The 22590-nt window shown below is 46.7% G+C and overlaps 1 protein-coding gene and 1 long non-coding RNA gene across 2 annotated transcripts in view; both read right to left on the reverse strand.

Annotated features, from left to right (window-relative positions):
• SYCP2 (synaptonemal complex protein 2) overlaps positions 1-22590 on the reverse strand; it is a 4998961-nt gene that overhangs the window by 4601234 nt on the left and 375137 nt on the right. The gene's annotated exons all lie outside the window — the stretch shown is intronic.
• On the reverse strand, positions 20214-22254 carry LOC146812478 (uncharacterized). The gene is made up of 5 exons (XR_014965949.1): positions 22192-22254; positions 22015-22098; positions 21855-21924; positions 21586-21633; positions 20214-21499 (listed from the first exon to the last, which is right to left on the reverse strand). It is a non-coding gene; the product is annotated as an uncharacterized LOC146812478 (long non-coding RNA).

Consider the following 22590-nt stretch of genomic DNA (forward strand, 5'->3'; position numbering starts at 1 on the left):
GGTTTCGATGGAAAGGGGAGATGACTTTAGGGAGGAATTTCGGATTTGTCCTAAGAACCACTTTGTTACGATGTAGTCGTAGTGAGGGTTCTTCAAGAGTTAAGGCTTGTATTTCACTCACTCTTCGCAGGGATGTGATTGCGACGAGGAAAGCCACTTTCCATGTTAGGAACTGCAGTTCGCATTTGTGCATTGGTTCAAATGGGGGACCCATGAGCCTTGTTAGAACAATATTAAGGTTCCACACTGGGGAAGGAGGAATAATTCTTTTAAGACCCTCCATAAATGCTTTAATGGCTGGTACCTTAAAGAGGGACAGGTTTTGTCTATTTTGCAAATAGGCTGCTAATGCCGCTAGATGTAGACGTATAGAGGAATACGCTAAATTGCATCTTTGCAAGTGTAGTAAATAGCAAATTATGTTTTGGATGGAAGCATCCAGTGGTTGTATGTCATTGTTAGTGCAGTAAATGGCAAATATTTTCCATTTTGCAGCATAGCATGCCCTAGTAGTAGGTCTTCTGGCTTCTTTAATGATATTCATACAGTCTGGAGGAAGGTTGAGGTACCCGAACTCTAAGACTTCAGGAGCCAGATTGCCAAGTTCAGTGTTTGAGGATCTGGGTGTCTGATTTCTCCATGGTTCTGGGTTAATAGATCCGGGGAGAGACGTAGTTTTTGATGTGAAACTAGCGATAGTTCCAGAAGTGTGGTGAACCAGGGTTGACGTGCCCAAGTGGGAGCTACTAGGATAAGTGTTAGCGACTGTTGTTTGTTTGCGTACCACAAATGGAATGAGTGGGAGAAGCGGAAAAGCGTACGCAAATCTGCCTGACCAGTTCATCCATATTGCATTGCCCTTTGACCGTGGGTGTGGGAACCTGGCGGCGAAGGTTGGGCATTTTGCGTTTACTTGTGTGGCGAACAGGTCTATGTCTGGTTGTCCCCACTTTTGGAGGAATGGGAGTAGGACTTTGGGGTGTAATTCCCATTCGTGTATTTGCTGTGTGTGGCGACTTAGGAGGTCGGCCACCTGGTTCTGAACCCCTGGGAGGTGTTCTGCTAGCAGGTAGATGTTTTGGGGAATTGCCCATCTCCAGATTTGTTGTGCAAGTTGGGACAGTTGTAGAGAATGTGTCCCCCCTGCTTCTGTATGTAATACATTGTGGTCATGTTGTCTGTGCGAATGAGGACAGTTCTGTTTTTTAGATGCACTTGGAAGGATTTCAGTGCTAGGAACACCGCTAGAAGTTCTAGGTGATTGATGTGGAGCTGTTTTTGTTGAGTGGTCCACCTGCCCTGAATGGTGTGTTGAAGGAGGTGGGCTCCCCACCCTGTGAGAGATGCGTCGGTGGTCAGCACAACTTGTGGAAGAGGCTCTAAGAACGGCCGCCCTTTGGACAGGTTGATGGTGTTCCACCACTTCAGTGAACGAAGTGAGCAGCTGTCCACCAACACCAGATCGGTAAGTTGTCCGTGGGCCTGGTTCCACTGTTGTGATAGACATTCCTGTAAGGGACGCATTTGAAGGCGTGTGTGGGGTACTATGGAGATGAATGACGCCATCATGCCTAAGAGTTGCATGAACACTCTTGCTGGGAGAGAGTGTTGTGTTTGAAATTTTTTGATGAGATTTTGTATGTTGGCTATCCTGGCTGTGCTGGGATAAGCTATGGCCTTGGATGTATCTATGGTGGCTCCCAGGTATTGATGTACGTGGGAGGGTTGTAGTTGAGATTTTGGATAGTTGATGGTAAATCCCAAGCTGTGTAGGGTTTGAATAGTGCGGTGAGTGTGGAGAACGCATTTGTCTAGAGTATTGGCTTTTATGAGCCAATCGTCCAGATAGGGGAAGACATGGATTTGTTGTCTTCTGAGATATGCTGCCACAAGTGCTAAGCATTTGGTGAATACCCTGGGTGCGGTTGTTACTCCGAATGGGAGAACTGTAAACTGATAGTGCTGACCGTCTACCACGAATCGTAGATACTTCCTGTGAGCGGGATGCATAGGGATGTGAAAATATGCGTCCTTGAGGTCTAATGTGGCAAGAAAGTCGCCTTGTTTAAGTAATAGAAGGACCTGTTGCAGAGTGATCATGTGGAAATTATCTGATTGTATGTACTGGTTTAGTAGTCTGAGGTCTAGTATGGGTCTTAAGGTCTTATCCTTTTTGGGAATGAGGAAGTATAGGGAATATACTCCTGTGCCCGGATGTTGTAGTGGAACAGGTTCTATTGCGTGTTTTTGAAGCAAAGACTGAATTTCTTGTTTGAGGAGCGTGAGGTGGTGAGACGTCATGGGACGGTGCTTGGGTGGTATGTTTGGAGGAGGGTTTATGAGTTCGAGGCAGTAGCCAGACTGAATAATTTGTCTTGCCCACCTGTCTGTTGTGATGGAATTCCAGACAGGTAGGAACTGTTGAAGTCTTCCCCCGACCGGAGTGGAATGGTCTGGGGGGAGTGGTGGCAAGTCACTGTTTAGTGGCTGGAGAGGTGCGGGTGTTGTTGTTGCCCCGTCCTCGGCCTTTAGTATTATTTCCCCGATAACCTCCTCTAAAATATCCTCTGTTAGGGGATGTTTGACCTGATGTTTTGAAGGTGGAAGAGGTGTCTGTTCCCACATTTTTGGAAGCTCCTCTATAAAAGGAGCGACGAAAGGAGCCTCTGGGTTGAGTAGACTGCAATGCTCCCATTGATTTGGCAGTCTCATTATCTCTCTTCATTTTTTCTAAGGCAGTGTCTACTGCGGATCCGAATAGTTGCTCCTTGTAGGAGAGTAGGGTCTGCTTTCTATGTTCACCCCCACTTTTTGCTTTTGCTTTACTGGTTTTCGACTTAGATGTGGCTGTGGGCCTGCTAATCAGACCCACAGCCCTGCTGTTCTCTCTCTAAATTACTACTATGTACTTTAGGTGCATAACCCATTTGGATAGGATCACCTTATTGGCCCCTGTACAGTGTACCCTAGGTACCCAGGGCATAGGTGTACCCTAGGCCTACCAGGGGCTGCAGCATGTATTGTGCCACCCCTGGCCTGGCCTTCCATTTTGACACAACTGGCTGATCACTCAGCTGGGGCAAGGTCGTGTAATCACCCCTTGCTTAGGTGTAGTATTCCTATACCTAACTTACATATAGACACATGTGTACCTATCAGTCACTCCTATGGCAGGCCTTGACAATCCTGGAGGCAGAGTGCTTGGTAACATGTGAGATGGTGCTCTAGCATGAGCTGAGCCTGTCTGCAGCTTTCGGAACCATGTCCTTATAGCTGTTCTATGATATAGCCTACCATATACTCTTAAAGTACCTTATAATCTTAGACGGTTATGGTAACTATGGTTTGGCTTTATCAAAACATGTCGTGTAAGGTGTCTAACACTCGGGAATAATACCCCCATGCCATTTCTGGACATGAGAATATTATTCCCCCCTTCTAGAGGGAAAGACATGTTAAAATCATACTTCAACTGTTAGCCTCTGACCAAAGCCTCAGCATCACAAAATGGATGCTGCTGCCACGACACAAGTCTGACCTCCTGCAGCTGGGAGTGATCCCAGCCAGGGAGGCCTGGACAATAGGTTTCCTGCTTGGGGAGGTGCTAGCACCTCCCCAGACAGCCTTTAGTGTATTGGGGCAGGGTGGGCTGAAAGGAATGAGACATGCCTGGGGCACACAAGGTGTTCCTTGCATAGTCCAGTTCAAACCGGCGCTGGGGCACTCCAGCCCCAGCTCTGGCGCGAAACTGGACAAAGGGAAGTGGGTGTAACCACCCCCTCCCAGGTCCCACCCATAAGGCGTGACCTAGCAGGTATCCCAGCCCCCCAGATTAGTATAAGAGTGGGAGTTGGGCCTCAAGAGATTAGATTATCCTGAACCTGCAAAACTGAACAGAAACTCTGGACCTTCGACATTCGACGAAAGAAGAAGACTGAAGAATCTCCCTTGTAGCCAAGGAGTGGCTACCCTGTGCAAACAGGCACCATCAAGTGACTACCCTTTGCTTTGTGAAACGTTCGACGAGGAACCGACTGCAGAGCCCGACCAGAGCCTTGATTTCCAGACTTCTCCGACCCTCATCCACATCTGCAGCAGAGCTGAGATCCGTGGAGGCGACGAGCGACGTGGGACCGGCTACCTGGGAAAAGTGGCTAGTAACTTACAGCGCAGCTTCTGAGGTACCCTCGAAGTTGTGCACCGGGGATTGAGAAGCCCCAACCCCAAGCACCATCTGCACCGAAGACCAGCCCCCCACACTCCACGAGTCCTGCGTGGGGCCCTTCAGCATTTTCCTGCTTGCCGCGTCTGTCCGGTTGCTTGCCCGCTGGCTAGTGGCCTTTGTGACGACGCTCCCTGAAATCTTCTGCGCTGGTTTGGCTCCTCCAGACTGGCTCCCGCTTCTCTGCAAAGAAGAAGCACCCCAGACCTTCCTGGTCTGCACCAGAAGCAAGTCCTTTGTTCTTCGTGGGTTCCGCTTGCCAAGGCTTGGTGAGTCCTAGTCCAACTTCGACGCCGCCGACAGCAAGAGCCTTCGTGGGACAGCTCGCCTCCTGGTCCTGGTCGTCCTCGACGCTTCCTGGTCCTCCTGGCTGCAGCGACAAGCTTCACCTTCACCTGCAACTCTTCACGACATCGCCTGGTTCCTTCCTGGTTCCACGTGGTCACTGGCTAGTGACCTTGACTCTGTCCCCTCTGCTTGCAGGTTTCTTCTCTTCTTGATCCCAGGCTTGGGATCCACCGGACACTCTCTCCTGACTGCCTGTCAGCATCTTTCTTCAGGCATCCATAGGAGTCGACGACGAAAACGACGCATCTTCACCCCTATGCACCCTCAGCCTGTGGGCTAGGTAACTTGGGTACTCCGGTGCTCATCAGGATAGTGACTATCCTAGTGTCTAGTTTTCAAGTCTCAACTTCCTAGCTACTCCGGAAGTGTCCTAAATCTATCTATTTCTAAACTGTAACATTACTATTGACTTTTACGCATTACGCGTGAGTGTTTCCACTCTGCACACGAATCCCGTGGGCCTCCCACTTCCTAACTAACGCTAGTGTAGTGTAGCCCCAGCGATTCCCTAGGCCTAGGCCTATTCTATTTCCGTGACAGTGGTTCTTATACCACTTATTTAGTATATGGTTTGCGTGGCCCCTAGGGCCTAACTGTATTACTTACCTGTGTGACTTACTGTATGCATTAATAAGACTGTGTTGTACTTACCTCTAAACTCATAAAGAGTGCTGAGGGTTTGCTTAGAATAAATACACTTTATTTTATATATATATCTGTTGTGGTGTCCTTTCATTTGGTATTCAAGGGATTATATATGGTATCACAGCTGGCTTCACATGCCATTCAGAGTTTAGCCTAAGACTGCTCTTGTCCATGCTACCACTAGGATAGCTGGTCTATAAGGTTGACTTTACAACCAATCACCATAAGGGTATTTGGACTGATATAAGGTGTACACTATAACTAGTGACATCATACATCAGGCCAACTTCTCACATTGGTGAGCAGCGGTTGGGATCTGAGCTTGCTGTTGTACTACCATTGTAATCTTGAGATACTAAATTGAAAGATCACACAGATATTGTCTAGGTACATATAACATAGATTATTATACTTAAGTCCTACTGGACTTTGTAGTTGTAGGTTGAAGGGAATAACACACCCTGACTACAACTACTAGAAAGGTTTAGTAGATACAACTAGTGTAGGTAGGTGCACACACCACACCCTCACTAGATCATGCCTCTGGGAGGAGATCAAGTAGATGCTCTCTCAGGAGGGGCAGGTCTGCAAAAGACCCCCTCTGGGTATGATACCTTAACATTCCAGGAGATGAGACAATTGTGTACCTCCAGAGGAATAAAACAGGGTGCAAACCCTACCCTCCTTCAGTTAAGACAACTCCTAGAGGAGTATGATGCTCAGAGGGCATCACAGGAAGGTGCCCTAGGCACAGAGGAGGGTCTACCCACCACAGAGGAGTCAGATGGGGCTTCAGATGGGGAGGTAGACAGCCAGAGCCAAGTAAAGAGACTTAGCCAGGCTAACTTAAGTTTACATGGGAGTTTGCATGGGATCCCCCCATACAGGCCCACAAGTAGACATTCACAGAGAAGCAGGAGGGACAGATCCCCTTCAAGGGAATCCATCCACTCCCATGTCTCTAACATCTCTAATGCTTCCTCTCACAGGGGAATGACTTCACCTGAGAGAAAGGAGCATGCAGCCAGAATGAGGGAGGCTAATCTGAGGATTCAGAGGGAAGAACTTGCCCTTGCCAAAGAGAAGCTTGCTCTGGCTAGAGAACAAAAGTTAAGTGGGTTAGAACCCACTGGTGGCAGCAACATTCCTAGAGATAGAGACAGGCACTATGATAATAGAAACCTGAGCAAGATTGTCCCTCCCTACAAGTGTGGGGATGACATCCACAAATGGATAACTGCTTTGGAGAGAGCTTGCAAAGTACAGCAGGTACCCCAAAGTCAGTGGGCAGCTATCTTGTGGCTCTCCTTCTCTGAGAAAGGAAGAGACAAGCTCCTCACAGTTAGTGATGAGGATGCAGATAATTACACTGTCCTGAAGAGTGCTCTGATTGATGGGTTTGGCCTAACCACTGAACAATACAGGTTGTTGTTCAGGGATACCCAGAAGACACAGACTCAGGACTGGACTGACTTTGTAGATTGTGCCACTAAGGCTCTGGAAGGCTGGCTATTGGGAAGTAAGGTTAAGGACTATACAGGATTGTATAATTTGATCATGAGAGAACAAATACTTAACAACTGTCAAAACCAGCTATTGCATCAACACCTGATTGATTCTGATCTGACTTCTCCCCAAGAATTGGGAAAGAAGGCAGATAGATGGGTCAGGACTAGAGTTAAGCAGAAAAACCAGAACCAGGGCGGTGATCAGAAAAAGGCAGACCAGAAGGGTAATGATCAGAAACAAAAAGACCAGAAGTCTTCACCAGGCCCCCAAAAGGCTCAGGGGGAGGGTGGTTCCAAAAAGGATAAGAAGAAAGAAGGCCAAAAGAAACCATGGTGCAACTATTGTAAGTCTACCTCACATTGGTTTAGTGAGTGCACCAAAAAGGATAAGCCCCCAGCCACCATTGCCCCTAAGGCAACTGTACCCCCTAGTTCAGCTGTAAGTGGTGGTTCCCAGCAAAAGGGTGTAGTAGGGTTAACCCTGGGAACTGAGGAGGATTCTGGCCTAGTCAGAGTACCTACTCAGGCTGTCCTGATCTGTGATGGGGACTTAGCTTTGTCCTCTACTGTAGGCCCCAGTAACCTGGGCAAGTACAGACAGACACCTTTTATCAACCAAAGAATGGCTCAGGCCTACAGGGACACTGGGGCTAGTGTCACAATGGTGACACCTGCTTTTGTGGACCCTGGACAGATCATACTAGGTGAGAATTACCTAGTGACCAACGCTAGCAATGCCACTACCTCCCATAGTGTGGCTATTGTTAACTTCTCCTGGGGAGGGGTAACTGGCCTCAAGAAAGTTGTTGTTAGTTCAGACCTTCCTGTAGAGTGTTTACTGGGCAATGATCTTGAAACTTCAGTTTGGTCTGAAGTGGAGTATAGGACCCATGCAGAAATGCTGGGGATAGATGCACATGTCCTTGCTGTGACCAGGTCACAGGCCAAAAAGTGCAACACTGAACAAGTGCTGGATCCTGAAACTATGGACCAGTCACAATCCAAGAGAAAGAGCAGTAGGGTTAAGGCTGTGCCTTCCCCCCTGCCTCAGGTGGTGGATCAGTCCTCCCAGGAGGATGATTCTGAGAGCCCTGAAGGAACTGTCCTAGAAGAACTTGAACCTGATCAGGTTGAGTTTCTTGGGACAGGGGGACCTTCAAGGGCAGATCTGAGGCAGGCTCAATTAGACTGCCCCTCTCTTGAACCCCTCAGACAGCTGGCTGCTGCTGAGGCTGCAGGGAATGCTCAAGGTACCCATAGAGTGTATTGGGATGAAGGGCTACTGTACTCAGAGGCTAGAGACCCCAAGCCTGGTGCATCCAGGAGGTTGGTCATACCACTGAAGTTCAGAGGCTTCCTTCTAACCTTGGCCCATGATATTCCCCTTGCAGGACATTTAGGCCAGAACAAGACTTGGGACAGGCTTGTCCCTCACTTTCACTGGCCCCATATGTCAGAAGATACTAAGGAGTTTTGTCGCTCCTGTGTCACCTGCCAAGCCAGTGGCAAATCAGGTGGCACCACAAAGGCCCCCCTCATACCACTACCTGTGGTGGGGGTCCCCTTTGAAAGAGTGGGCATAGATATTGTAGGACCAATGGACCCACAAACAGCATCTGGGCACAGATTCATACTGGTAATAGTGGACCATGCCACCAGGTACCCAGAAGCAATTCCCCTGAGGACCACAACAGCTCCTGTTGTGGCAAGGGCCCTGCTTGGAGTATTCTCCAGAGTGGGCTTTCCAAAGGAGGTCATTTCTGACAGAGGTGCCAACTTTATGTCAGGATACTTGACTGCAATGTGGAAGGAGTGTGGTGTTAACTATAAGTTCACCACGCCCTATCACCCACAGTGCAATGGGCTTGTTGAGAGATTCAACAAGACCCTAAAGGGAATGATAAAAGGATTACCAGACAAGCTTAGGCGAAGATGGGACATCCTTTTATCCTGCCTTCTGTTTGCTTACAGAGAGGTCCCACAAAAGGGGGTTGGCTACAGCCCTTTTGAGCTTTTGTTTGGGCATCCTGTAAGAGGACCCCTGTGTTTGGTGAAGGAAGGATGGGAGAGACCTCTCAGACAACCCAAACTAGACATAGTGGATTATGTACTTGGTCTCCGCTCCAGGATGGCAGAGTATATGAAGAAGGCTTCTAAAAACCTTGAGGCAAGCCAAGAACTCCAAAAAGCTTGGCATGACCAAAAGGCTGTACTGACTGTTTACCAGCCAGGGCAGAAAGTGTGGGTGTTGGAGCCAGTGGCCCCAGCAGCACTCCAAGACAAATGGTCTGGACCCCACACTATTGTTGAGGAAAAGGGAGAAGTCACCTACTTGGTGGACCTTGGGACTCCCAGAAGCCCCCACAGGGTGCTTCATGTCAACAGATTGAAGGCATATGTTGACAGGGCAGACATGGGGCTACTCATGGCTACAGATGAGGGGCAGGAGGAAGAGAGTGACCCTCTCCCAGACCTGTTGACTCAGAACCCTGATGATGGCTCAGTTGATGGTGTGGTCTTTTCTGACAGCCTCACTGTCCATCAGCAACAGGACTGCAGACAAGTTCTGCAGGCCTACAGACATATGTTCTCTCTGACCCCAAGTCAGACAAACTGGTGCACCCATGAGGTGGACACTGGTGACAGTCTGCCTGTGAAGAGTAAAATCTACAGGCAACCTGACCATGTCAGGGACTGCATAAAAGTTGAGGTACAAAAGATGTTGGAGCTGGGAGTCATTGAACCTTCAGAGAGCCCTTGGGCTAGTCCTGTAGTCCTTGTGCCAAAACCTCACACCCAAGATGGTAAGAGAGAGATGAGGTTTTGCGTGGATTACAGAGGTCTCAATGCTGTCACTAGGACAGATGCCCACCCAATACCTAGGGCAGATGAGCTCATTGACAGACTGGCAGCTGCTAAGTTTTTGAGCACATTTGACCTAACAGCAGGCTACTGGCAAATCAGACTAGCTGAGAGTGCAAAGGCCAAAACTGCTTTCTCGACCCCAGGAGGACATTATCAATTTGTGGTAATGCCCTTTGGTTTGAAGAATGCACCTGCCACTTTCCAAAGGCTGGTGAATCAAGTCCTTACTGGGTTGGATGATTATTGTGCAGCTTATCTTGATGATATTGCTGTCTTTAGCTCCACCTGGGAGGATCACCTGGTCCACCTGAGGAATGTTTTAGAGGCCCTGCAAAAGGCAGGCCTCACTATCAAGGCCACTAAGTGCCAGATAGGGCAGAGCAAGGTTGTATACCTGGGCCACCTAGTTGGTGGGGGTCAGGTTCAACCACTGGAGAGCAAGATCCAGACCATAAAGGACTGGGCTCCTCCAACTACCCAGACTCAGGTCAGAGCTTTCTTGGGCCTGTCTGGGTACTACAGAAAGTTTGTTAAGAACTATGGGTCCATAGTGACACCACTTAATGACTTGACCTCCAAGAAGATGCCAAAGAAAGTTCAGTGGACAGCAAGCTGTCAAAAAGCATTTGATGACCTGAAGCAGGCCATGTGCAGTGCACCTATTCTGAAAAGTCCAGACTACTCCAAAGAGTTCATTGTCCAGACAGATGCTTCTGAGTTAGGTGTGGGAGCTGTTCTTTCACAACTGAATGTAGATGGTCAAGACCAGCCCATTGCTTTTATAAGTAGAAGGCTGACCCCTAGAGAGAAACGTTGGTCAGCTATTGAGAGGGAGGCCTTTGCTGTGGTTTGGGCCCTGAAGAAGCTGAGGCCATACTTGTTTGGCACTCACTTCAAGATTCAGACAGACCATAAGCCCCTCTTGTGGCTAAATCAGATGAAGGGTGAAAATCCCAAACTTCTTAGGTGGTCCATTTCCCTACAGGGGATGGACTTCACAGTGGAACATAGACCTGGGACTGACCATGCCAATGCAGATGGACTCTCCAGATATTTCCACTTAGAACATGAAGACTCAACTGGTCAAGGTTAGTTTAATGTCCCTAAGTTTGGGGGGGGGGTTGTGTAGGAGAGTAGGGTCTGCTTTCTATGTTCACCCCCACTTTTTGCTTTTGCTTTACTGGTTTTCGACTTAGATGTGGCTGTGGGCCTGCTAATCAGACCCACAGCCCTGCTGTTCTCTCTCTAAATTACTACTATGTACTTTAGGTGCATAACCCATTTGGATAGGATCACCTTATTGGCCCCTGTACAGTGTACCCTAGGTACCCAGGGCATAGGTGTACCCTAGGCCTACCAGGGGCTGCAGCATGTATTGTGCCACCCCTGGCCTGGCCTTCCATTTTGACACAACTGGCTGATCACTCAGCTGGGGCAAGGTCGTGTAATCACCCCTTGCTTAGGTGTAGTATTCCTATACCTAACTTACATATAGACACATGTGTACCTATCAGTCACTCCTATGGCAGGCCTTGACAATCCTGGAGGCAGAGTGCTTGGTAACATGTGAGATGGTGCTCTAGCATGAGCTGAGCCTGTCTGCAGCTTTCGGAACCATGTGCTTATAGCTGTTCTATGATATAGCCTACCATATACTCTTAAAGTACCTTATAATCTTAGACGGTTATGGTAACTATGGTTTGGCTTTATCAAAACATGTCGTGTAAGGTGTCTAACACTCGGGAATAATACCCCCATGCCATTTCTGGACATGAGAATATTATTCCCCCCTTCTAGAGGGAAAGACATGTTAAAATCATACTTCAACTGTTAGCCTCTGACCAAAGCCTCAGCATCACAAAATGGATGCTGCTGCCACGACACAAGTCTGACCTCCTGCAGCTGGAAGTGATCCCAGCCAGGGAGGCCTGGACAATAGGTTTCCTGCTTGGGGAGGTGCTAGCACCTCCCCAGACAGCCTTTAGTGTATTGGGGCAGGGTGGGCTGAAAGGAATGAGACATGCCTGGGGCACACAAGGTGTTCCTTGCATAGTCCAGTTCAAACCGGCGCTGGGGCACTCCAGCCCCAGCTCTGGCGCGAAACTGGACAAAGGGAAGTGGGTGTAACCACTCCCTCCCAGGTCCCACCCATAAGGCGTGACCTAGCAGGTATCCCAGCCCCCCAGATTAGTATAAGAGTGGGAGTTGGGCCTCAAGAGATTAGATTATCCTGAACCTGCAAAACTGAACAGAAACTCTGGACCTTCGACATTCGACGAAAGAAGAAGACTGAAGAATCTCCCTTGTAGCCAAGGAGTGGCTACCCTGTGCAAACAGGCACCATCAAGTGACTACCCTTTGCTTTGTGAAACGTTCGACGAGGAACCGACTGCAGAGCCCGACCAGAGCCTTGATTTCCAGACTTCTCCGACCCTCATCCACATCTGCAGCAGAGCTGAGATCCGTGGAGGCGACGAGCGACGTGGGACCGGCTACCTGGGAAAAGTGGCTAGTAACTTACAGCGCAGCTTCTGAGGTACCCTCGAAGTTGTGCACCGGGGATTGAGAAGCCCCAACCCCAAGCACCATCTGCACCGAAGACCAGCCCCCCACACTCCACGAGTCCTGCGTGGGGCCCTTCAGCATTTTCCTGCTTGCCGCGTCTGTCCGGTTGCTTGCCCGCTGGCTAGTGGCCTTTGTGACGACGCTCCCTGAAATCTTCTGCGCTGGTTTGGCTCCTCCAGACTGGCTCCCGCTTCTCTGCAAAGAAGAAGCACCCCAGACCTTCCTGGTCTGCACCAGAAGCAAGTCCTTTGTTCTTCGTGGGTTCCGCTTGCCAAGGCTTGGTGAGTCCTAGTCCAACTTCGACGCCGCCGACAGCAAGAGCCTTCGTGGGACAGCTCGCCTCCTGGTCCTGGTCGTCCTCGACGCTTCCTGGTCCTCCTGGCTGCAGCGACAAGCTTCACCTTCACCTGCAACTCTTCATGACATCGCCTGGTTCCTTCCTGGTTCCACGTGGTCACTGGCTAGTGACCTTGACTCTGTCCCCTCTGCTTGCAGGTTTCTTCTCTTCTTGATCCCAGGCTTGGGATCCACCGGACACTCTCTCCTGACTGCCTGTCAGCATCTTTCTTCAGGCATCCATAGGAGTCGACGACGAAAACGACGCATCTTCACCCCTATGCACCCGCAGCCTGTGGGCTAGGTAACTTGGGTACTCCGGTGCTCATCAGGATAGTGACTATCCTAGTGTCTAGTTTTCAAGTCTCAACTTCCTAGCTACTCCGGAAGTGTCCTAAATCTATCTATTTCTAAACTGTAACATTACTATTGACTTTTACGCATTACGCGTGAGTGTTTCCACTCTGCACACGAATCCCGTGGGCCTCCCACTTCCTAACTAACGCTAGTGTAGTGTAGCCCCAGCGATTCCCTAGGCCTAGGCCTATTCTATTTCCGTGACAGTGGTTCTTATACCACTTATTTAGTATATGGTTTGCGTGGCCCCTAGGGCCTAACTGTATTACTTACCTGTGTGACTTACTGTATGCATTAATAAGACTGTGTTGTACTTACCTCTAAACTCATAAAGAGTGCTGAGGGTTTGCTTAGAATAAATACACTTTATTTTATATATATATCTGTTGTGGTGTCCTTTCATTTGGTATTCAAGGGATTATATATGGTATCACAGCTGGCTTCACATGCCATTCAGAGTTTAGCCTAAGACTGCTCTTGTCCATGCTACCACTAGGATAGCTGGTCTATAAGGTTGACTTTACAACCAATCACCATAAGGGTATTTGGACTGATATAAGGTGTACACTATAACTAGTGACATCATACATCAGGCCAACTTCTCACACTCCTGATTAAAGGGTTGAGCAAGAATGGTGGTTTGTACTTCCGGCTTAAAGCCGGAAATGCGTAGCCATGCGTGGCGTCTAAGCAATACGCTTGTGTTGACTGCCCTAGAGGCGGTGTCTGCTGCGTCTAATGCACATTTGATGGAGGCATTTGATATTAGTTTACCCTCTTGGATGAGGTCATTGGCCTGTGATTTGTATTGATCAGGCAGGTGTTGCAAAAGGTCCTCTAGTTGATCATAATGAGCCCTATCATAGCGAGCCAATAGGGCTTGTGTATTGGCAATACGCCAGTGGTTAGCAGCTTGTGCGGCAACCCTTTTGCCGGAAGCCTCCAAGAGTTTAGACTCTTTGCCTGGGGGCGGCGTGTCTCCGGTTGTTTGGGAGTTCGCCCGTTTTCTGGCATTTGATACGACTAGTGAGTCTAAGGGGAGTTGCGCTCTGATGTACGCAGGATCTTGTGGTGCCGGTCTGTATTTTTTTTCGATCCGGGGGTTGAGAACCCTGGCCCTAACAGGGTCTTTAAAAACCTCAGTGGCGTGCTTTATCACTCCCTTAATCATGGGTAGAATGTGAACTGTCTTTTGCGACTGCTCAAAGGTGTCAAGGAGAAAATCTTCCTCAGGTGTGTCGATGTGTGCATGGTGACACCATGAAACAGTGCCGCTCTGTTTATAAGCTGAACAAACCCTAAATGGTCATCAGGAGGGGAGGGTTTTGAGGGGTATGGGGTGGGATCAGGCCTTTCAGGCATAGGGTAAGTCCAGTCATCTACTGGTGCTGTGTACGGGAGTGTAAAGGGATCAGTAGGATCAGTGGGATCATACAAGAAATCTGGGTCTCCCCCTCCCCCTAAATCATCATCATCCTGTGGAGGTGGTGTGTGAGAAGGAGATGGTAGAGGTGAAGGCGGTGGGGGTGGGGGGAGGGGATAGGAGGTAATGTAGGAGAGGAAGGACGTATGGGTGAAGTGGCACAGTCCTTCTTCTTTGGAGGAGCTGGAGGAGGTGTTGTGTCCAGCTTTCTTTTCTTGTAGGGCACCGCTGTGACATGTCCGGTTTTCGGATTTATGTAAATCCGTTTTTGCTTTGGATCTGGCCGAAAAAGTTCCTCAGTGTCCGAAGGCGGCTTTGGCGCCGACTTTATTGGTTCTGATCTTGATTTTGTGAGATCCGCGTGTTGTTTATGGATTTTTTTTGGCACTGAGGATGTTTTTGGTGCCGAAGAACTTTTCGGTTCCGGTGGATTTTTCGGTGCCGACGAGCCTTTCGGTGCCGGTGGAGACCTTGGCGCCGAAGAATATTTCAGTGCCGGTGGAGACATCGGTGCCGAGTGTCGTTTCGGAGCCAATGGAGATTTCGGTCTCGGAGCCTGCTTCGGTGCCGAAGGTATTATAGGCACAATAATATAAGGTTTGCTCGAGCCCGAGCCACCTGCAGGCTTACTTTTCTTCGGAGCCGGGCCCGAGGGCGGGGCTTCTGAAGATGATTTTGGATCGCGACTGGGCCCAGCTGGCAGAGTCTTGACCAATGTCTTTTTTGGTGGGGTTGGGGTAGGGGAGCTGGTACTCACAGGCTGCCCAGGATCAGAATCGTCGGCCTCGGACACGATCTGGAGGTCTTCGGAGTCGTCGTCAGGGACATCCTGTGCAAAGATGTCTTCTGGTTCCGGAACCGGTTTGGCCATGATATGGCGTCGAGCTCTTCGGTCCCGGATAGTTTTCTTCTAACGGAATGCGGCGCAAGCTGGACAGCTGGATTCGTTGTGGTCTGGTGAGAGGCACACATTACAGACCTCGTGGTGATCACTATGAGGAAACTTTACTCCACATTGGGGGCATTTTTTAAAGGGTGTCCTTTCCATCAGCCGTGTCCAGATCCGGTCCGATGGGATTTCGACGTCGAGTTTTAAATTTTTGAGAGTTGTTTTGATTGCTAGAAGTTTTCTGCTGGAGCGGAAAAAAGTTCATCCGAACCCAATGGCGGAAAAAAACAATCTGAGGATGGAGTGGATGTCCATGCGCACTGTTGTCCAGAGGAGGAGTCACCTATCTCGTGACCAAAGACTTCTTCCGAAGACAACAACAACCTGCAATCATCCGATCCCAACACCAGATGGCGATCTTATCCTTAGTGTGTGATCTGCAGCTCATATGCCTCGAATAATCTTTTGCCACAGACACTGTGAAGAAAGATGCTCTTGAACAACATTTTCTTTGCCCAGTAATAGCAACAAGGTAGACCTTCATTCTGTAGAAGTTCTGCCCAGGTTAGAATGCAGTATCTAACACCCCATCTTGTGCAGGTGCACTGGTCTGCACAGCAGCAGTCAGTGTGGTTGCTTAGCCAGATGTAGAAGATTGATGAAACACCACTGGTGCGACCACTCCTGAACTAAAAGAATCAATCTGCCTTTGTAATAGGACAGGTTGATTATTATCGATGGAATCAGGGGTATTTCAGGAGGAGATTGTAGAATGATCCATGACTATCAAAAATGCATTCCCCGAGTCCATGGCTGATAGTGTCTAGAGGTGAAGTTTGAGCATTTCTTGTTGTCTACATCTGCAATGTGGTCTAACTGAAGAAATTCAAATTGAAAGTTATTGTCACATTTTCTGCTAATTATTCTGCCAACTGAGTCTGCCTCTGCATTCTAAAACCTAGGAGTGGCAGTGCTCCCTGTGGTTCAAAATCAACTGAGCTTACAGAAAGGGGGCAGGACTGTGTTCCTCCTTATTTGTATGTAGTACATTGTTTTTGTGCTGCCCATTTAAACAAGCAGGGGTTGCCTTAAAACCTAGCACACACAACGTGAGAACCAGAGATGGTTGATGTGGTAAGACATCTCTTGCTTGGAGCACATGGAAGGAGGTCAATGTTAGCAACCATTGCAAGAGAAAAGCATCTGTCACAATTGCCTGCATATGAATATCCTTATAGAAGGTGTAGAAATGAACGTCTTTTGCGTGGTATAACCACAGATTTTTGCCTGGTCTCTTTTGCTGTCTATAGAACTCTGCGCACCACCTTTCAACATGATTACATTTCTATACACCTGATTGGCATATTTAGCTGAACATAACTATAAGTCCCTAGTATATGGAGCAAAGGAAAGCCGGGGCCCAGACGCTAAATGTGACCAGTGGACTGCAGCCTTTTGTACTATCCACTACAGAGGTAATGCAGACATGGCTTCAGGGCTACCAGTGTAGCCTGGCTGTAGCAGTGTAAATACTGCATTCTGACCAGTCAAAACATCGCCTTTTGGCAAGTCAAAACTTTTCCTTTAAATATTAATATTTATCACTAGGTAGGCCACGGAGTCTACAAGGCAGATGCATAGTATATAAAAGTAAAAGATACAGAAATTGCATATTATCATGTCCTTACAGTGACTAGCACCAACAAGGTATTTTCACAGGGGCAAGCCTAGCAGTCCTATGTAGAAAAGCACAGACTACAGGTTAAAACTCTAACACTATCTCGGAAATAGGGCTAGCTGGGATCATAATTAAACAACTATTTGTAATACTTATTAAAAATCCAATTAATTGGTTAAGACATAGTTTTGAAAAATATTAAGGAAAAGTAACCATTCGAAAAGTTACACTTTCCCTACCTGAAGTTAATGGAAGCTAAATTTGCTTTTTCTCTCCCCCATTTGCCAGACAGTAATACAAAACAAAAGGCTGACCTGAATGGGCACAGATGACTAATCTGAACTTCACAGAATATTTAGGTTGGTGGCTATGAGCATCCTTTTTGACATTACATTGTCAAATCCTCCTTCAATGCCAAATCCTGCTTGTCAGGTCTGCTGGGTTTACATATAACACTTTAGGATACACTTGAAAGGAAGAGAAACAGGACACCAAAACAATTCTTGTGTATCCACTGTCTGGTTGATGAAAAACCCTCCTTTGTTCTACCAGACTTCTGCCTCTGGGTTTATTGTGGATGCAATGATTACCCCAAACTGGATTTTAGTGTTCGGTGTAGGCGGACACCAGGATTACTATAGTCACACTCCCCACACACACCCCAGTTCTAAGAGCTAAAGTTTAGTGTGGCTGAAGGCTTTCAATCAATCAATCAACATTTGTAAAGCACAGCAGTGTTACTACTAAGGGTAGCTGGCCACTGGAGATGCTTTGTCTTTGTTGAACAGCTAAGTCTTGAGTCTCTTCCTGAAGTCCGTTAGGGAGGATGATGCTGGAGGTGGAGAGGCAGGTCGTTCCAGGTCTTGGCAGCAATGTAGGAGAAAAAACGACCCCCATTGCTATAGAAATATACTCCTGTGGAAAAATGGGAGTCATATGACTAAATCAAAAGTTAAAATATTTGATGAAGACGATACTGGTGGGTGTATCAGACGTGATTTTGGACATCCTGGTAGATGTTCCAGAGTGTTGTGTCTCTTCTGATAGAAACCAGAATCTTGTTTCACTCTTGTTTGGTTATGTAAAATATTAAAGTTGCATAGTCTATCCTGATGAGGACTGCATGATCTTCCAGTCTTGGAAGGAGCAACTACAGGCCCAATCCTATGGCACTGAGCTCTAGGATATTAACAGAGAGCCTCTAATGTATCCGACCAGAGGTCCCTTGTCAAGAGCTTCTGTATGTGAGCTCCACAGACCACCATGGAAGCATTCATCATTATAACCATTCTGTCGGCTGAAGGATGAAATGGGAGGTCTACATTAAGACTTGCGGGAAATCACCACCTTTCCAGTACATACTTCAATTGTCTTGCGGTATAGATCACGTTGCTCCGCAAGCCATCCAGCTGCTTCCTTGGTTGCATAGTTCTTGCTGAACATCTCTTCAGTAGTATTTAAAAAGGTATAGGCCTATGAAGGATGACATCAGGCCCACCAGAGATTTGGACTGCCTGACTGTGATTGATTGCTTGATAGAGACAGTCTGTGCATTGGCTTGGAACTTTCTCTTTCTGTCCACAAAGGAAAATGCCTTTCCCAACTTGGTGTCTATTATAGCACCCAAAACCTGCAATCTCGCTCCAGGTTCCAAAGAGGACTTGCTGATGCTTAGTGTTAACACTAACCTCTGGTGAAGGTTGAAGCAGGAGACCATAGTAAACTGCGCCTATTGCCTTGAAAGAACTCTGATAAGACAGTCATCCAGGTATATCTGGTGGCACTGTCATCTGCAGAAGGCAGCAATTGGCGCTAGACACCTGGTAAATATTCAAAGTGCTGACTTAAAGCCAAAATGAAAGTGCGTTGAATTGGTAGCGCTGCTCCACACCTGAAAAGTGAGTTATTTCCTGTGCTTCCGGTGTGGAAATACGTGCCCTAAAGAGTCTGGGATGTCGGGTAATTATTTTTGTAGGAGCACGAAGATGTCCTTGTAGCGCATTTACTTGCAAAAATAGTGTTTTTCAGGAACTTGTTTGTCTCCCTGAGAACTAGAATAGATCTCCATTGTATTGTCTTAGAATGAAATCCCTGATTTCTCTGTGATCTCTGGACTATTTATATTGCTCCCTTGAGAAGCAGGAGGAGAATTTCCAGTCGGAGCTCCCTAAGGTGAAGATGGTGTACATTTTTGGGTGGGCAGATTGGTCATTTCTGTACAAACCCCAATGTATGTACTGAGTGTACCATCTTCAAAAACCATTGGTCAGTTGCTATGGACTCCTATGCAGGAGAAAAAAGATAAATTGCCCCCCTGACCTGCAGAAATCGGAATGAGGGATGTACAATGGGAGCAGTTGGGAGTGAGGGCACAGCAACACAGAGTCAACCTTTTAAGTGCTTTTTGAGGAAAACCCTTGCGACCATGTGGCCACAGGCGCTTTACTGTGCAAGTTCATTTCTAGAAACTCTATGTTACCTTTTTGTCACCTCCTTCATTGGAGTGCATGGTGGAGCTCTTTTCACTGAATCATCCCCAGGGGAGGGGACATTCCCCTTAGCAGTAGGGCATTTTGTTTCTGAAGTACGTACAGTGACAACCTCTCCCTATCCTTCTGTGTTAAAAGGAAACACTGAAAAATGTCACAGCGTGAAGCCTTGTTTGCTCGATTAGGCAATAAATACATTGCTCACATGGATCATCCATATAATCATTTTAGCCCATAGGTAGAGCAGGGTTTGAAAAGAGATTTTCTCTCTCGGTCAGTCATGATGACAGTTTGTGACAGAGGAAGGGTCTCCCTAGTCCAGAAAATTGAGCTTTCCAAGAACATTACACTAAAAACAACTTCCCGTACTCTAAAAGCTGCTAAGAGTGGTCAAATCCCAGTGAAGTCCAGGAAAGTAACAGTATAAGGAGTCACTGTGCGGTTAGTGCAGAGCCCTTCTTTGGGAAGCCCACACACAAGCCTTGAGTCGTAGAAATATGAGCTATGGTGGCCTTTATGGGGAAGTAGGAGAGCTTAGCACTTCAACCTCACTGGCTGAAGTTTCTGTTGTTTCAAATGAGGTGGATGTTTTACTCAACAAACATTGTTGTGGAGGCCTAAAGTCATTTTTACCTCTATTTATTGCTATTTAAAGGTATTGGGGATTCCCAGCCTGACTACAGGGAATGATTCAAACATGTGAATATATGAAAGACCCAGTGCTAAAAATCCACAGAAACACTGCATCAACAAACTTTTAGGAAATTAGTGCCCCAGTTATTTGAAGAAGCATATATTCACAATGATATACTGATGTTCAACAAAAGCTATAGGAGTGAGCGATTGTATTTAAAAAAAAAAAAGTTTTTATTGAATACAAATAAGACATACTACGTATACATAGAAACAAAAACAGCAGTGTATACATCTTACAAAAAAGACAAAGCAATATTGGCTTGTGAAACAGGAAATGACATATCTAATTAACATATGATAATCAATGCAACCATTAAAAGGACAATCACCTACTACCAAAAAAATGCAATACAAGACAAAGAACAAAAGAAGACAGGTTCCTTAGCATGGGGCAATTACTAAATATGGCGAAATTAATATACAATGCATAAGTTGAATGTATTAAAACCTTGCCGTGCTTGCTAGGCTATAGCAGCTTGATACAGGGATGTGGCGGACTAACCATGACAGCTATCCCAGAAGTCACTCAACATTCGGCGAAGCAACTGGAGTGGAATCAGCCCAAGAGGCAAGGAGTGTTCGCGGTAGAAGGGTACGATAACCACACCAAGTGTACCGGGGCCGGGAAGTGGGGGGTTGAAGTGTGCCATATACCTCAGATTGTAAGCTGCAGTAGGCTAGGCTTCGAAGCCAGGCAAATTTGGCCAGGCGAGACCTTGCTCCCCACAGAACAGCAATCTCGCGTTTGGCCAAGAGTAACGCAATTGCTATGAAGCACCTATAGCAAGTTTTGATGCAGGTCACCAGGCCAAGGAGACCAAGTTTCGGGGAAGGCAAAAGGGGAGTTTCTATTATTTGTGCAAGCGTTGTAAAAACTTCCTGCAAATATGCCGATATGTGGGGGCAGGTACAGGCCATATGTACGAAATCAATAACAAAACTGGGTTTTGGCTAAGGGCAGTAAAGCTAAGCCAAGCATATGATAAATAACAACAAAATTGCTAATACTGCAACTATTCTTTAGACTCAAATTCAATTATGAGTAGGCATCTTGAGGCCAACAAAATAAACCTTAGACCATATATTTTGTCGAATGAATCAGTGAATTCTTTAATTTAATTTCCATTTTTTATCTTCCATTTACTGAATGAATCCAAAAACCTCAAAAAACTCGTAGTGGATCATACTGTGACAACTTTCAAACCAACACATTCATTTATTCCCCCCATACATTCTATTCGTACATAACAATCATTTATTCACATTCACGCATTCAAAAACATACATAAACTTAATTCTCTAATAATGTATTCAAAAGAATCATAAAAAACTTTTCATAAATGCCACAGAAATAATGCTAAACAATGTCAGTCCTATGTTTAACACTTTTTGATGTATTTAAATTCTTGCGGCCAAATGGCAAGGTCTACGCGTTTCGAGTCCCCTTTAGTCATGAGGCTCTCATCAGGACCTGTAGACTAAAAACAGAAAAGACTTGTTCAGTATATCTAGGCGCCCAATACGTCTTAGTGCAGATAGAAACCCTAAGGGCAATATTCGTTACCTCTGTCAGATGAAGAATAGATCAGCCGATCTAATAATCAGGAGAAGTCTACAATATAACGGAAACAAAAGCAGATAGAGCAAGGCTCAAGTCAAGAGACTAATAAGTGTCAGATTTTTTCTCACATTCATTCCTCTATATTTCGTGATTGTGTTTATTTCTTGCGTCTTTTATGTTCGGAACCTAAAAGGGAGTGGGAGAAACTTTTACTGACCCTTCTAATGGGGTATTAGAACCGAGTGGCACATTGTCAAATAGAAAGGACTTACTTCGACAGCGTTACTCAAGAACTGTGCTGGAAGGCGATTTAATGATTGGACAATCGGGTCGCTTTCCGTGCTGTAAAAAATCAATATAGGCAGACCTTAAGAATTGTTTATATGGCGGTGAACCTCTACGTTAGAAATCATAAAGCACTAGGCGGATTACCTTAGTGGTTCAGATGGCAGGGGTGAGTCGGATGTATAGGCTGGCTGACTAGTCCTTAATACTGTTTGCGTTCTTTGCGATGCGCTGAAAAAGGATTATAGTAGTCGCATTTTAGGTAATTCAATCTTGTGGAATCGTGTGTTTTGTTTAAATCAAAGTTCGATGTGATGGACATACCTTAAATCATCCATTTTTTTGGTTGTCTTGGAATCCGCTCCCTTCGTCGGCCGGTTCTTGCCGTTTGAATTCTGTTCACGTGACTTAGTGATGACGGAACTCATTATGTTTGCGGAAGTGTATATACTGGAAAGCCATGGAAGAAAGACTTCATTAGTGTGTCTATCTTCGTTGTTTTCAAAGTGGGTATTAAAATTGAAATTAAAAGAGATTCAATCGAATGTGTTCAATATACGGACCAAAGTCCTGAAAATGTTTGTTAATAAAGGTGATATTTTGCACAGTCCTATTGCGATTTGATGGGTTGCATGAACTTATTGAATCAGACGAGACATAGAAGATGTAGTATTCGATTGGCCGGCCGTGATCTTTAAAAAGTATTTGTTGATGGAGGTAAAG

The sequence above is a fragment of the Triturus cristatus genome, chromosome 7, assembly GCF_964204655.1.
Source record: "Triturus cristatus chromosome 7, aTriCri1.1, whole genome shotgun sequence".
Classification (NCBI taxonomy): Eukaryota; Metazoa; Chordata; class Amphibia; order Caudata; family Salamandridae; genus Triturus; species Triturus cristatus.